Genomic DNA, 17,932 nt, shown 5'->3' with positions numbered 1-17,932 from the left:
ATATGGTGGGCCAGCAGGGACTACAGCCATTCATAGACCAAATTTAACCTCCTGGACATTTTCTTCTTCTTCTATCTACAGTTTCGCTCAGCAATGGAAAGCCATGGTACACCTATAGATCAGGGTACTCAAATACAAGTCTTAGAGGTCCGCTTACCAAATTTAGGTCTAGTAAAGGTGTATTAAATGATTATATTTAAGTTTCAGATGCTCCAGAACTCTGTACATGAACAGTGTTTCTGTGTTATTGGGAGATGTGACACTTTCATTGTTTAAGTCCATAAACTTGAGCATAAAAAAGTGTGAATGTCGGGAATAAACCCGAGAGGTCAGAAATAACACAAACAGTTGGGTACAACTCTGAAAAGTCAAGTAAAATGCCAAAAACATTTTGTTCCGTCAACTAAATGTTATGTCTGAGCTGATTTTCATGCCAGAAAGGAGGAAATGAATAGCTGACACCTGACAAATACCATAATTTGGGTTTGTGATCAGTCTGCTGAGTCACAGCATCGCCTGGTGTCTAATCTCATCTGGTGTGACTCACCATGTAAGTTTTTAATCAGACTTGTATAAGCCTTGTATCTGCCCAGAGTAAAGTTGTCAATCGAAACAAATGACAAGTGAAATTAAAGTTAAACATCTTTTTCCTTCAGCTGGATCGTCTAAATTGGTATCTGAATGTACAACATCAAGAATTAATTGTGACTAGATGAGTTATTACTGTCAGATTGGAAATATTTCACCCAATCTGAAGATAAAAACCCAGGAGACGTCTGCAGCTCTCTGGGTGGTGCAGAACGGATCATTCTTTCCTGATTGGGATTCTTTATTCATCTTTAAATTACACCTCCGAGGGATGTGCTTTAATTACATCCTGATATCCACCTTGTAAAAATGGTTTTATAAATTATTCCTGCTGCTATGTTTAATATTGTTTTAATTCTCTTGAGTCTAGAACGTGTCAAGGACAAACTCAAGGTTCCCTGCTGTGGAAACTCATCATATTTATATTCAAATGCAGTAATTAATGCACTGAAACCTGCGTGATGATCTGTTTTATATTCCTAGAATCTGTTGCAGATGTTTCACCGATTCCCTTTAGAGATTAATATGTCATTACTTTGTCCTTAAATGCAGTGCTGCTTGGGAAATTCTGCAAAATTCAGGCTTTTCTATTCATACTTATTAAATATTCTTTTGGTTACAGCAGGAAGAAATCTATAAGAGGACGTTGGCACAGCGAGGATGCACCGTCCACATGATAAGAAGGTGAAAGGAAATGTATGAAATGGAAAAAAAACCCTACAAACTGAAGAAAATGGCATCCAGTCATCAGAAATAATGTCTTTGCCCCATAAAATGCACAAAATGAAACAAAAAAAATGAATGTAATGTGTGCACTCTTGATATTTACTAATTATATATTTGTTTTTTTGGAATTTTTCCCCTTTCTTGATTGTGGATTGTGGATTCGGGGGGGGGGGGGGGGGGGTTGCATCTTTTCATCTGACAATTTCTCTTCAAAGGCGATTGTGCTGTTGCGTTCGGCAGTTATAAAGTTATAAAAACGCAACTACAGCTAACACTGCCAACACAGCAAATTAAAATGATCATATTAACAGATACGCTATAATTTTAATAGTGTAATATTATAATGTCTGTGAAAAGGGGTTGTATTCCAGCAAGGTGCTTGTCAGAATACAGACAGTAATCAGTCGCTTTGATATTATTTTTATACTCAAAATTGAAACTCAAAAATACATCATAATTTAGAGGAAACTTTAGGTTTATTATATGTATATTTCCTGTCATTTTGTAGTACTGTAGTATTGACACATTGGTCTATTAAACACTGTAAATCTGTCAGTGTGCTGCTTTGAGTTTCAATTCAAACTTCTTTGGGGAATAAAAAAAAGAACAACAGTGATTTATAGTGAGTGCAGGTGAGGAGGTTAGTTTGACTCAGCGGTGATTTTCAGTGAATAATTTGAGGTAGAAATAAAAGTTAGGCCGATAAGCGGTGGTGTGTAGAAACAGTATCTGAGGCTTAAGTGGAGTTGAGTACAGCAGCAGTAGGTAATCCGTTCTCTGTGGCAGATAACGTTTTCACCGAGGCCTTTGTTAACCCTCCGACTGAACAACAGCTCACATCATGTCACCTCAAACAAACACCAAACCTGCAGGTGCAATCTAATCCTATCAAACCTGCTGGATAAATGAAACTCTGAAATAGAAGGTCAAAGTCTTTGAAAAGAATCGTTTTCTTTCACTTTGGTCTGCAGAGCTCATACCTATTAATCAATTCTTATTTTTACTCCAAAATCATCTCAAATCCCCAAAGTAGCTCACTGTATCAGTTCAGCTAATAATACTACTTTGATAATCTGATCGTTTGCTTTATATAATTGATTTATATAAATTAAACTGAATATCTTTGGTTTTGGGTGTTTGGTGTTTACACAAAGTGTTTGGACAAAGTAAGACATCTTCACCCTTAAATGCACGAGTGTTTTTTCAAACGTTCCTACTTACCTTGTTATGTTTATAACGCATATTAAGCTACATAATAAGATAATATTTCTTGTAAACGTTTCAGAACATAAAATTAATAAACCCATTAAAAACATATTTTTAAAGTGGACATATCATGCTTTTTGTGATTTTCTGTCATTTATATCCTGTTCTGATGTCGGATGTTAAACATGGTCAAAGTTCTAAAACTTGAGGTAAACGTATGTAGAAATGCTGCCTGCAAGACAAAATCCAGGGCTTCAGCCTGATGTGAGCACTTTGTTTGACATTTGGAGTAAAGAAGGAGAAAAAGAAGTGAAATCCTGCTACTATAGTTTGTTTACGTAGCCTCCGGAGCCGGAGGAAGCTTCCTGAAGGTGACCAATCAGAACAGAGTGGGCTCATCAGGAGGCGGGCCTTAAAGAGACAGGAACTAAAACGGCCTGTTTCAGACAGAGGCTGAACTGAGGGGCTGCATAAAGGACCAGTAGAAGATAAACAAGGAGTTTTTAACTGTAAATCATGCAAAAACACTAAGCTGATATAAAACAAACTTCATCATGTTTGTGCCTGAATCTATTCATATAGTGAAAACAGGAAAACACAATACTATATGTTATCAGTAACAACCTGCATACCGGCAATAAAAAATGTAACACCATCACATACCCAGGTCTCAAGTCTCTTTTTAGCAAGAAAACATTAGCAAAACAGTGAATTTCAACAGTTTTGACATCAGGAAATTGTTAAAAACAAATAGTTTGAGGAACAGCAGGGCTTAACTGTATAAAATGAGTAAATTAGACAAGTTGTAATATGGTCCTTGGTTGCTAAAGACCACATTTAAGGGTTAAGACATCACCCTGGACTCTGGGAAACTGTGGTTGGCTTTTTCACTATTTTCTGATGTTGCATAGACCACATAATAATAATAACAATAATAATAAGAAGAAGACACTTTATTTATATGGCACTTTTCTTAACAACCAGCCCGGCTATGGGAATGAACAGAAAACCAATATCAGCCCATCTAAGAGACCACCCAGGCACAGAAGGGGATCTTTGATATAATTAGGGGCCTGGTCATGTAAAGCCTTGAAGCTCAACAGTAACATTTTAAAATCAATGTTAAAATAAACAGGAAGCCAGTGCAGGGAGGCCAGAATTGGAGTTATAAGATCTTGTTTTCATGAACCAGTAATAATCCCAGCAGCAGCAGCAATTTGAAACAATTGAAGACGACAGAGGGAAGCCTGAGCAACACCTGTGTAGAGAGCATTACTGAAATCTAGATGAGAAAAAATAAAGGCATGGACAACCGTATGTGAATCCTCAAAGGATAAGAAGGATCTGATTTTGGAAATTAACTTAAGTTAATTATAAGGAAGTAAAACACCCACATTTCTTGCAGTTGGCTTAATGTTATGTGATAGAGCTCCAAGAGAGCAGAACCTGTTAGACCGACTCAAGTTTCAGGACGCTGTAGAAGGATGGAGTGGTCTACTTTATCCAAGACCTACACTCAGGTCATTTGCCACCCCAACTAAGGCCGTCTCAGTACCGTGTAGAGCTCTAAAACCAGACTGATACTTATCAAAAATGCTGTTAACATTCATCTAAGCAATGAGAGGCAATAACTTTCTCCAACACCTTAGATAAGACACATATTTTAGAAATGGGTGTGTAATTGCTGAGGGTGAGCAGGTCAAGATTGGATTTCTTTAACATGGGCTCCACAATTACATCTTTAAAAGAGGGAAAAAAATACTAGTGGCCAATGAGCAATTAATAATTGATAAGATGCAGGGACTGACAGTGGGCAATACATCTTTTAAAGGTTATATCAATAATATATAATAATATCAAGCTGGGAAGAGGATTTAATATGAGAGACAGTGGGTTCTAGGACTGAGAGGGAAATTGGCTGATATTGAGTCAACACTGCACAGTTTGAGGGGGGACAGATAGGACGTGTGTCTGGAATGACCCGAGTCTTAATATTCTCCATCTTTTTAACAAAATAAGTCAGAAATACCTCAAGATTCAAGATTTTGTTCATTGTCATTTTCTTGTGTATTTGCATACACACACAAAAAAACCGAAATGCCGTTCCTTCCAGCAGTGCAACAACAGAGAGGATAAAGATATACTGTCTATCTAAAAATTCACTTTAAAAAATGATAAAAACATATAAATCCCAAGAGAAAAAACCCGAAAAAGAACGAGCAGTTAGCAGCACAGTGCATTAAAGTCCATTTAGAGAGAAAAGTACATGTCTCAGTTGGATGTGGACAGCTCTCGCATGTCAACGAGTGACCAGCACTGATGGAGGAGTTATATAATACATTTAGCTTAATTCAGGGCTAAGTTCAGTATTGAAGACGGAGGAACCTCTCACAGCAGGATCAATAACCTTAAATAAAACTTTAGAGTTATGGGAGTTACTGGCAATCAAACTGGTGAAACAGGCTGATCTGGCCTTGTTAACAGCAGTCTAATAGTTGATCACGTGACTTGTTAGGGATGTCAAGGGAGACTTGTAACCCATTAGCCTTCCATATACGTTCAGCTTTTCTGCATTGTCTCTCGAGGGCTGGAGTGTGCTCATTGAGCTGTGGAGAAAGATTATGCTTTTTCTTTCTGATTTTATGAGGAGCAATATGGTCACGGATAGAGAGGAAGATAGTGTCGGGCGCTACTGCTGCATAAAAGAGGTTAAGGTATGGGAGGAAAGAAAACTCAGCATCAAGAACATGTGAAAACCACTGGTGAGATCTAAAGTATGGCCTTCAGAATGTGTGGCTACTTTAATGATTTGGTTTAAATTAAAAGACTCCAGGAAATTAATAATTAGCAATAATTATTAAGATCCAGGGAATCACAGGAAAGAGAGTTAGAAGGCCAACATACATGGATATTGAAATGACCAAGGATCATATGTGGGTATGACAAGAGAAAGGAGCTCAGAAAATTGATGAATAAAACCAATTAGCTTGGTAGGTCTGTATGAAAGTATACAAAGCAGGGGAAGTGGACCAGAAATTTGACCCTTAAAATTCAAAAGAGTTAAATGACAGAAAAGAGCATTAAAACTATTTCTACGGACGACAGCGGTGCCGCCACCCCGACCTGAGTGCCGGGGGAGATGAAAATGAGAAATATTAACAGGGTTAACCTCAATTAAGGGGACGGTATCATAAGGAGTGAGTCAGGTCTCAGTAGACACGATGAAGTCCAGGCAATTAGCAGTTATTAAATCAGAGCAAATAAAGGACTTGTAGAAAAGGGATCAGACATTTAACAGACCACATTTTAGAGGGGCAGGTGACGGATTTGGATCGGAGCTGGAGCTCCAGATAACAGGGATATGGGAAACTGGAGGTCAACAGGGGGAGCTACCTGGTTTCTAGCTGGAGTATGGTTCTTATTGACAATGATAGTGAACCAGTAGGGGGAGCTAGAGTGAGGAACAGTACCTGTGCTGGTTGCAAAGTCATGTACCGTGAGGGGAGTAGAGTGTGTACTGGGATATGATGACAGTCACACAGCTGGGCTAATTAGAGTGTTGTGAAGAATATTGGCAGACGACATGCAAAAATCCAGTCGGTTTGGATGTAAACCAACCCTTTTAAAAAGTGTAGCTCGCTCCCAGAACAAATTAAAATTGTCAGTAAAACCAATGTTCTGCAGCCAGCAGTGAATCCGGAGCCAGGACTGGAACCGGAGCAGTGCGGTGAAACGCCCCACTACACGGTCCAGAGAGGGGATGGGCCCGGAGAAGAACATGTCTTTCCCTTTGAGTTTAGGGAGCTTAGTAGGTCTAATGAAATCTTGTTTTGAGAGACGTCAGATTGCTGCTGGGGAATATAATTAGTACCGAAATGTGTGACTATCTTTTTAATATCTGAGTATTATGTAAGCAGGCGAGGGATTTTGACCATTAAATCTGAGACCGTAGCATCCGGGAAAGAAAAAGTCTTTGCCGGCTTTAGTTTGATATCTCTGATAATGGAGTCAACCGATTATCATCATCTTAATTGGGGAGTACTGTGATCCCCAGTTCCGTGAAGACGCTGGACTGTGGGCCGTGATTGGAGCGCGATAGAGGCGGTGCTGCACCAGCTTGTGGTTCAGGGCAGCGAAGAGCACGTGGCGGAGCTGCACCCCACCGCTGTCTGGGTGCAGGGGACTGACAGACCAATGGGGGGGAATCTTATAGATCCACGATGTTGAATTTATTTTTGAGCTGAGTCTCCAGGGGTGTAGGAGTTCAATAAGACCACTTGCCGCTGGTTTTACCCCTGACCCTGATGAAAATAATTGTATGTTTAGCCTTGCATGGTACCAAGAGAACTGGAGCCACATGGGAGAGAACGGGTTATTTTATGTGGGTTTAAACTAAACAGAATAAAGAAAATAAGCATCACTGGGTTATGGGCTCAAACTGTTTCACTGCACCTTAGCATGAATTCTTAAAGCATCTGGATGGAAAGAACATCCAATCCGAAGCAAAGTGTCAACTCGGATGACTGACTGGTTGTGTTCAATCAGAGAAAAAGCTCTTTTTCTTTTTGTCCATGAGGGGATCTTTAATAATTGATTATAAGTTTGTACCAGCTTGAAGTCTCACATATCAAACACTCTGATACTGAGAGGCGTCAGAAGTGAGAGAGATGAAATAACATAATGAGAGGCTGAGCAGTGTCCAGATGATTATACAGCGGAGCTCACACTGTGTTGTACAACTGCCTAACAAACAAGGACACATGCCAACGTGCAGCAGTGCATTCTGGGAGAATCCTGCTAACAGTTTGGAAGAGTTGTTGCGAGTTTATTCAGTACACATAGCTAAAACTAATGCATTTTAATACAACAGCCTTGCATTAAATCCCACCTTCTTCAAGGTTATCGTGTTCAGTTTTTGTTGAACCTTCTTTAAAGTTACATATATTTATATTCTGGGGCTCTGCTGGAATATCTTTGCATTATTTACAGTAAAAAAAACTCCTTATTTATCTTCTACTGGTCCTTTATGCAGCCCCTCAGTTCAGCCTCTGTCTGAAACAGGCCGTTTTAGCTCCTGTCTCTTTAAGGTCCGGCCTCCTGATGAGCCCACTCTGTTCTGATTGGTCAGCTTTCAGGAAGCTTCCTCCGAAGCTCCGGAGGCTACGTAAACAAACTATAGCAGCAGGATTTCACTTCTTTTTCTCCTTCTTTACTCCAAATGTCAACTTCTCAAATCCATCCGTACATGTTGGAGCTTAACAACACATGGAGACACCTTAGCAACCACCTTAGCAACCAAGACTACAGAATGGACGCATGTTTATGGGCATTAGGATGAAGCAACGTCAGCTCGTCAGAAAGGTAGAAGAGAACGTCTCTCAGACGAAGCGTCCAGCGTGGGTTGACGCCCTGGCTTTTGACTTGCAGGCAGCATTTCTACATACATTCACCATCAAGCACCAGACTTTTTATCGTTTGCCGTTTTCTTTTTTCATCACCATAAAATTTGTTTTCCCAGTGTGTAATGAGCGTTAAAGCCTCATGCGGCTACAGCCTTTTAGTGTTGTTTATTGATTTATGAATGTAAATCTAATTGAGACTAAACTCTAAATTGTGGAGCTCATAATTATAACTTTCAGGGTGTTTAAATGTGTTTGTGTTAAAATTGTTCGCAGCTAACGATGCAGATGTTTTCCAAAGAAAATTATCTTTGACAATCAGAATTTCTAAATTTCACCCGACAGTGACATCATCAGATTTGTTATGCTTCGTAGACCCTTTCTGGACGTTTTAGTGCCACCAGATAATCATAAAAACACAAAAATAATGACGACTTTTCAAAGGTAATGGAGTTTTTATCTTTCCTTTTAACAATACGGCACCCAAAGCATGATGTGAGAATAACTGCCCCATTATCCGGATGACCCACCATGCGTGGAAAAACGCACTTCACACAGCATGATGCCTTAATTTTGACAGCTTTCCTGGCAGTCTTTTTATTTACATGAGCAGCTCCTGCAGGAGATCTGGTCATTATTTTGTAGTAGTGAGTTGTAAAGTGAAGTTCAGTGTCAGACACCCAGCTGTTTGGTATTCATCCAGCCGCTTCCGCACAGCTCCTCTGGCTGTTTCTATCAAACTTCGAGCTGTGTCAGGGTTTGTGTGTGTGTTGTGTGTGTGTGCATGGGCTTATTTCTGCCTCTGTGTGTGTCTGTGTCTAAGAAAATGAGGCAGATAAAGAGCTTATATCTATCCCAGGATTGAATGAGAAGCTGTTTTGTCGCAGCGAGGGACTTTGGGAGGTGTTTGTGTCTGTTGTGTGTCAATGGTTATGTGTGTACTCTCTAACTGTGTGTGTGTGTGTGTCTGCGTGAAGAAGAAACAGATGGAGTCGTCACTGATCTGTTGTCTTGTTGTGATGTTCTGCTGATGCTTTATTAGCCTTTTCTGCACTTCAGTGGCTGTGTTTTGGTTAAATTTGAAGATTCATAACCTGACGCACCAGATGGTTTGTTACACAGAAACATCTGAGAGGTCATCCTCGGAAAACTATTTGGAAATGGGAAGGTACTTTCAAAGAATACTTGGCAGGTGATTGGTTGAACCATCTGTCTATCCTCGTCCTGTGTAGTTCCTCATAGGACGCCGATGGTTCAGATAAGGGTTCAGCCACAAGTGCATAACTTGAAGCCTGAAAAGATGGATTCTCGTGTGATCTCGTGGTGCTGAAACCTTCAAACGCTCAGTGAAAGTTTGTCACCTACAGTGGAATACGTTCCATCACTGTCTGCCTTTTGTTTAACCAGGAAAAGTTGGCTTAACTCAAATGGACAGATTCACTTCTGGGAGCTGCCCACAGCTGCCAAATCCTGTTTATGTGACTCTGTCAAGGACACCTTGACTGAGAGTTGTAGGGTGTGAGAAACTTCCCTGAATTTAAAGTCTGACATAGAGAGACAAGCAACAACTGGCTAGAACCTACTGCAAATATTATATGTAAAAATAATAAATGTAAATGTAAAAATATAAAAATAGAAGGAGCAAGACTGAGAGTCTCCAGTCATGCTAGCTGCTCTGTAAGGCTGTAATGATGAGCTATATGCTAACATATGATAACATGCTCACAATGACAATGCCGATTGGAGCCCGACTGATAAATCGGCCAATATTAGCTCATTACAGATATATCCGTATGGGTGCAGGTCGGGTGATAAATGACAAGAAACTGAAATGTCAAAAACATGTTTGAAACAGTGTAATATCTCTTTAATTTGCCAACCAGAGAGTTGTGACATTTTTCAGCTGTAAAACATGCGGCCCAGTATATTTATTGGATATTATAAGAACCTTATCCAAGTGTTTATTTATGTTACGGGTTCTCTAAATAAACTTAATATCGGCCAACTCTCGTCACCTGTTCCCTATTCCCTGATTAGTTTAGTCTGTATTTAAGGTCTGGTTTTGAGTTGAGTCTTTGTTGGATCATTCGTTTTGTTTCTTCTGCTAGTTCTGTTCAGCTCTGTTTGCCTGTTCTTGACCATCCTCGATTAAAGGAGATTTTTTTCATCAAATCTGAGTTCTGGCCTCTGCGTTTGGGTCCACTCCAGCTTCCCCAACCTGACAATAACAACCTCATGGTGGCGCTAGAGGAAAAGCCAAAGGATCACCAAAGTCATGTGGATTCATCCTCTGGGAACCATGAATGTTTGTACCAAATTTTGTTCCAATCCATCAAGTAGATGTTAAGATATTTTACAGAATAAACAAAAGCTTTGACCTGCTGGTGGCGCTAGGGGGGAAATCAAAGGTTTGCCAGATTCATCCTCCGGGAACCATGAATGTTTGTAGCAAATCCCTTCAGTAGTTGTTGAGATATTTTAGTCTGGACCATAATGATGGAACAACTGACTGTCTGCATGACAGAAAAGTTTAACACATTTGGACGTCTACATACATCATATACACGACTGTAAACTGAAGACTTTCTTAAAGAGTAACTACACTCAATATGCAGGAAATCAGGCAAAAATGTCAAAAACTTCAGAAGTCTTGATTATTCTGCAGAGTTCAGTCTTATTAACATGATTATGAGACAATACATTAAGATTATGAGATAAAAAGTTTAATTATGAGATACAAAAAAACAAAATTATGAGAAAAAAGTCCAAATTGGGACATAAAAGTCAAAATTTTTACAAAGTAAAATTTTTGATTCATCTTTTATCATAATTTTGATTTTTTTTTTATCTCATTACTTTGATTTAGTGAGTCAAAAGTTTGACTTTTCTTTATTATTTTATCATAATTAACATTTTTTTCTTTGACAGGATTCACTCTGTGACAGCAGGTTATTACTTTTATTTCAATGCAGTGACACCACTGGTGGAAAGTGAAAAAATGTTTCTCTGTACAGTCATTTGAGTGGACTGACCCTTTAATACCAAACACAAAGCAGTGTGACAAAGTGAGACACAGCCAGTCTTGTAAATATACCTTATTTTTATCCTTGTGTGACACATATTTACAAGACTCTGGCAGAGGTTTAAAGTAGACAAAGTTGATCTATTTTAGCGGCACAGATACAGCAGGTATGCAGCTGAAAAATCCGTTTGATGTATTGATATCAGAAGCTAAACACTCCTGTGTGACTGGCGCTCCGTTTGGGAAACATTTGATAGAGATTCGGGGAAATTACACAGAGGAGTCGGTGTGTTTAAGCAGCTCAGATACACAATGTGAAGCATTAAGCGAAACAGTTTTCCTCCCTGTCAGTTGAGTGTGATAAAGTCGTTCCAGAGAGTCGCAGTCAGCCGGGGCTCAGAAAACATCTGAATTTGTGTTTTTGTCTCAGGGAGTCTCTGTTATCTTGGCAGAGCAGATCAGAGTCGCCCTGAGGGGCAGCGCTTCGCTGCATTTTAGCAGCGGCGGTGATGTATTGAGGACGTAAAGTTATTTATGAAATTATTGTGATTCTAAATAAGTGCATTGTGGTATTTTTGTTTTATGGTTTGTATGTTTGGAGATGTGGAGTCTAGTGTGGAGGATTTGTACCCCGTATCAGTAAGTTTTCAATAAATTTCAATAAATAAAGAGCAGTCAGGAGGAATCTCTTCTCCTGGCAGCAGCCGTGAAAGCTCAGCCACCCACGTCGCCGTTTCTCTCTCTATCTATCTTCTTCTTCTTCTGTTGTTTTGAACTCATCTCCTCAGGAAAAGGCTTCACATCCGTTCATCACAAGCACCTCTCACATATCTTAAAAAAACAAATCCCCACCTCGCTCCTCAGCTGTTATTTCTTTTTCCCAGCACTTCTCCGTCTGACGTGATGAGTCACAGGTTTTTATTGTTTGGTTATTAGTGTTACTCAATAAGTGTTTGTAGTTTTATTGTCGCAAATCACTGGTTCAGGAATCTTGCAGGAGATAAAGGACTGAACATCTTTTCAAGGTTTCCATGAGTGGCTGTTAGAGAACAAGATCTGAGGTCTCAGAGGCCGACGACGATCCAACGAAGCTCTAATAACGGATTAAAATGTCAAAAGTTCACTGCTGCTACCAGCTTCTCAAATATTTGCTAGTTTTCCAAGATAGTAAAGTCAACATCTTTGTGTTTCTGACTGTTGTAACGGACATGTAACTGTTAATTAAGTAGCTGTCAGAGTAGAAACGTCTGACTTAGAGCTTTGAAGATTAGTCAAAGAATCAATTAGTCGATCAAGAGTAAATTAATCGGAAATTATTTTGATAATTGTCTTTTTTAAAACAATATTTAGGTGAGAATTTTAAGCTTTTCTTTGTCTATATGATAGGAAACTGAATTTCTTTGGAGTTTGGACTGTTGATCAGACGTTTGAAGTCACTTTAGGCTTCAGAAAGTTAAAACGGGCATTTTCACTGTTTTCTGATGTCTTATAAAGTTGATTAATTGATTAATTGAGGAAATAATCAATAGTTGCAGCCCTAGTGTAAACTGCAGGACACACCGACAGTAATAAATATTCTGAGATTCGGTGCTTTTCAGTTTATTTTCCAGCCAAAACTCTTTCAAGTGAAGGAAACGTGTCTGTTTTTCTTCTTCTCTTCTTCCTGCAGCAGCTCTGTGGACTCCAGTTTATTTGGAAAATCTGACTTTATAGACGGTGTCAAAAGCACCTCTTGAAGTCACAGTGAACTGACTGTTTTATTGACTGCGAGCATCAAAAGGTTGTTAAAGAAATCCTGATGGTTTTATTGGTTTGTTTTTTCGTTCTCTGTAACTCGATAGTCAGAAATATAAAACTGTTATCAGAGCAACAAACAGCTTTTTCAGCGGCTTAATAGTCTGCAAGTTCTTTCACTTCGTCTCGTTGTCTCTAATGAGGTTTCAACTGGTTAAACTGGTTAAAAACTAATTTCCACACATCCTTCATAAATTTATATCCCAGCTGTCAACTACAAGTTTGCTTTATTTCTCTTTTCAGTCTGATTTTTGCCAGTTTTTTTTATAATACTAGATCTTTAATACACAATTTATTTGAATAAAAACAGAGTAAAATGTTCCTGTGATGTATTTCTTAAAGGCACTGAAGCAGGTATTTATTTTACTTGTGTGAGACAGAAATAGTCTCGCTGGTGGATCCAGTTTCAGTGACAGTAACGACCTGTTAAATGAATTTAATGTCTCACTTTCATCTTTCTTTGTAAGTTTAGAGGTTAAAGTCCTTAATGTGAAGATACACTGACGTTTCAGTCATTTCACAGCTGTGAACCGTCTCATCAGGATCTGTACAAATATAAAGTTTGAACATGTTTCAGCGTCTGTTTGTTTACTGAGCGATGAAGCTGGGAAAGCAGATCAGTTACTGAAGCTACACAAAGAAGCTAAGATTGTAGCAATTGTTGCAAATGATTTTATAAAAACATTGAATAATAACAAATAAATATAAACACCGGTAAAAATCTCACTTTCTACAATATCTGTGCAAGGAAACTACAATATAGTTACATTTAAGGAAACATTGTGGTTGTAACGTGGACGTACTGTTAACTCTGACTGTTCCAAAGATAAATGCCAGGTTGAATTTTAGGGGTAAATGTGCATAAAATGATGTGTAAGTGATCTAGAATATGGAGCCATTAAAACATGGAGTCTTGGGTTTGGATATTTCACTCAGTGTAAACATCATACGGCTTAAATAAAGAGCTGAGATACAATACTGTCAGATTAAAGCTACTTAAAAGGAAAACTGGTTCTCTTAAAATAGTTTACAGACACAGGAATGTATACTGAACAGCTTCACATTGATCACAATATAATTCAGGAGGTAATAGTCTACTAGACGTCAGTTAAACCGAGGATATTTGGGTGCAACAGTCATTCAGGTCTCTTCCTGTCTGTGATTGTGTGCTCTGACAGTAAATCCGCTGTAGCAGCTGTCCCGGAGCAAAGAAACAACATGTTTCTGAGCTGAGACTCAGCGGGAGTTGGGCAGTTCCCCGCAGAGGCACAAAACTTGAGGAGATTCTCTGGTTTTTTTCTGCGCTCGGAGCACAGCGGAGATTATGGAGTCGGTTAAGCAGCTGGTGTTGCGTTTTTCATTTTCCTTAAGTGGAGAGATTCTCTGCGGTTTTCAGAGTTTATTCCTGAGATGAGGCTTTGCTCCGGGTTGATGTCGGCCAAACAGAGCTGCTGATGAACATTAAGGGTTTTAACCAAAGAGCTCTGTGCCACAATGAAGAGTCATTATCTCAGAAAAGTGATGCAGTTTTATTAAATTAATGATAAAATAGTGACAACTTGGATTGGATTCACATATTTTATGGATAAGGTTCCCAAGATTGGCACCGATATTAATATTTGACAAAAAATAGTATTAAAACAAGTCATTATATTTACAATACAGGAAGTTTGTTGGTTAAGATGATTTAAAACTGTCAGATTTGACTAAAAAAAACGGTTATCAGCCATATTTTCACATCTTTTTTTGCAGACAAAGGATGTTTTTTAATCAAGATCACAATCAATTTTATGGTCTCTCCATGATGAGGTTTTTGAGCACTGCTCTGGTGTCATTTACAGTCAAAACTGAAGCTGCGTTAGCCAGCAAACAATTAGCATACATTTGAGATTGCTAATTTATTAGCTAAAGTTGTATCATGTTACTGGAATTTTCTCAGAAGAAACAGGCGTTTAAATAAATGTTTACTGTGATAACTAAAGGAAAGAAAATTAGGTTGGTTTGGAGAGAAGCAGGATGGAAAACGGTGTCTAACATCATAGCTAGCTAACAAATGTTAGCTACTCGGACTGTTAGCATTTGTCTTTTAGCACATAAACTCACCTCTTTGAAAAGAAAGATATCATAAACTTGTTTATTTTGTATTTTTCTACTACTAGTACCACTAATACTACCACTACTATTACTAGTACTACTATTATATGACAAATATATTCTGATACAGCTACATTTTTAATATTTCCTGAACCTCATTTTGGAGTACTTGCAATACTCAGTAAATTGTTTTTATTATAGTTGAAATGTCTTTTTGCCAAAATGCATCACATGACCTGCGATTCCATCTGTGGCAACAACTTTAAAGTCACCATAAAGCCCAGAACTGTTGCTGCGTTCGTGTTTAGTTCGGTTCAGCATCAGAGTTGTGATTCAGTGTCAGAGATTTTGCAAATGTCTTGCTTGAAATAGAAGTACAGGTCTGTCCACAGTGGCAAAAGTGACATCAAAATTCAGTATAAACACAATTTCACTCATTTTAAACACAAACGTTACACTGTTTTGTATCTGGTTTCACTTGAATGACAAATATATATATATATATACTGTATAACAGTATATGTTTGTTGTTTGGTTCTTATTGCTTACAAAATTGTTCAGAAACTTTTCTCAGAATTCAGGATACAGGCATCAGTCATTAGACAATATGAAAAAATCTGCAAATATTTTGATCATAAGTTAACTGTTGACAAGTAAAAATAGCAAAAATTCACCGGTTGTAGCTTCTTAAATGTGAAAATATGCAGCTTTTCTGTTTCATATATGACAGTAAATAGAATATCTTTGGGTTTTGGACTGTTTGTCTAACAAAACATTTGAAGAGCTTGAGCTGTGGGAATATAATACGGCATTTTTCAGATTCATTTATCAATAATGGCTGAACAGACAAAGATAAGAAAGCCAATGAAAAGTACTGAGACTGAAAATCCAAAGAATAAACCATCATAAAACTATCAAACCAGAAACAGAAGATATTTCTAAGTATCGCCTCGTTCTTTCTGCATGTCAGTTATATGTCAGCAGCAGGTATGAAACTCTGTAGTGAAGCAGCACAAAAACACATCAACAACAGTCTGAGTTCAGACAGAATAACACTTCAAATCTCCGATCCAGCCGTAATCCTCAGAGACAGACAGCGTGGGCACTTTTTTTTGATGAGGTGAGTCAAGAACACTCCAGATGACATTTGGAGGCCACTCTTAGTGTTTCTTGGGGAGAGATGGCGGCGAATCCTTGGGTGAATCTTTACTCGTAAAAACACCAGTAGTTGTGTCAGTCTTACTTTTGGCAAATGGAGTGGAAAGTCCATCTACTCAAGTGGCTGGGTGAGTCATCATGTCCTTACAGAAGACCATGTTTTTCTTCCATTGTTTCATTCAGACGCGCTCGCCGTTCAACTTTGGCTCGACTTTAAAAGAGTTCAGAAGCACAAACTGAGGATGAAAGCAGCGCCGTGTGACTGACAAAAGCGTAAGCATTACTACCTCTGACGGGAGATAATGTGGTCTGGTCCGGCTGAAATATGTGTGTGCTTCATGTGTTTCGTTTTGGCAGCAGCCCTGATGGTAGCAGACGTGAACATGTTTTATGGAGTCGGTGTCGGCGGGTGATTTATAATCCTATGTGCAATGAAAAGGAGAGAAAAGGTTGCAGAGTTGACGGATATAAAATGTTGAATTTAATAGGATGTGTGAGACACAGACAGAACTATTTAGAGATTTATAGATTTGTATTTTCTACACTCTTTGAACCATTTGGCATATTTAATGGCATATCACTATATGTGTCTCCCAGGCATGCTGTATGTTGTTATTTTCAGGACGAGTTTATGCAAAAATGCATTTAAAAGTTGATGTGAAGCTTATATTCAGCTTCAGCAGTCTGAGTTAGTCATATCAAGTGGATATCTGACACATTTAGCATCAAATTCCCTCTTTGTGTTTGGAAAAGGGAAGTATAGTAACAAAAAGAGGGACTTTGGCACTAAAAAGACTGAAACATTGAAAGATATCTACTTGATTTGACTCATTTGGACGCTGAAGCTTCATATCAGCTTCATAAAGTCTTTATGAACAGGAGGAATGATTACAGCAAGAAAAACATGTTTCAGTGTTCATTTGGACACCTGACTGTTGTTTTAGGACAAAACAGTAAACCCGTCCTTTAAAGGACATAGACGGTAAAGAGGAACAGGAAACACGGGGTGATTGGGGGATTAACAACATGCAACAAAGGTCCCTGAAGGGAATCGAAGTGGGAACCATGACTGTAGCTTCTATTGAGGACACTGAGGTCGTGTCCTTTTTTCCTTTTTGGGTAATTATGTTTTTTTTCCGAGACCACAGATGCATTTTACACACCACAGCTGCCTCCAGTACTTTGTAGACTAGATTTAATATATTTCTGCCTGAAAAGTAACCCCAATTCAGTGTTTTCCCGATTTAATTAAGAGACTGTAAAACCACGATCGTCCCCTAACGAAGTACTTATTTTAACCAAAACCATCACAAACACAAATATGTAAAAACAGATCTCTCATTAGGAAAAGATGTCTGAACATTGTAAGCCTGTTTCATGTGCACAGAGAGTTCGGAGAAGAGACGCTTTCAGACATGAAAAAAGCAGCAGGAAGAATGAAAACTTCGTTATTTTTTCCCCTTTTTGAAAGACGCAAAGTTTTACATGAAGCCGCCGTGTGAAACTGATAATCAAAGGGACAAAAAGTAAACAAAGTTTATTCAAGAGACGTTCTGTATTTAGATTATCAGCTCTCGTCTCGCATCTGTTAACAATTCTTCTTCTGTGCAGCAGTTTATACTCGAGCAGAGCAGATTGATATGAAACCGTTACGCTGCTACCAGAAGTTAAGAGGAAAAACAGGAAATGGAAGAAATGACAAAAATGGTCACATTAATCATTTCATTGAAGTTGAACTCTATGTGAAATAATCATGAGTGAATCCATTTATCGCTGCAAAATTGGAATTAAACTGGTTTTGGTTGACATTTTTACTGTTACCAATGCTAGTTTGACCAATCCTGACATGATGGGATGACAGACACTGGCAAAGTCAAGTCCTCAGTCTTGAAGGACCAGTATGTAAGATTTGGCAGTGAGGTTGTAGATTGAAACCAACTGAATA

Source organism: Thunnus maccoyii, chromosome 22, assembly GCF_910596095.1.
Source record: "Thunnus maccoyii chromosome 22, fThuMac1.1, whole genome shotgun sequence".
NCBI lineage: Eukaryota > Metazoa > Chordata > Actinopteri > Scombriformes > Scombridae > Thunnus > Thunnus maccoyii.
Note: the sequence above shows the minus strand (reverse complement) of the source record.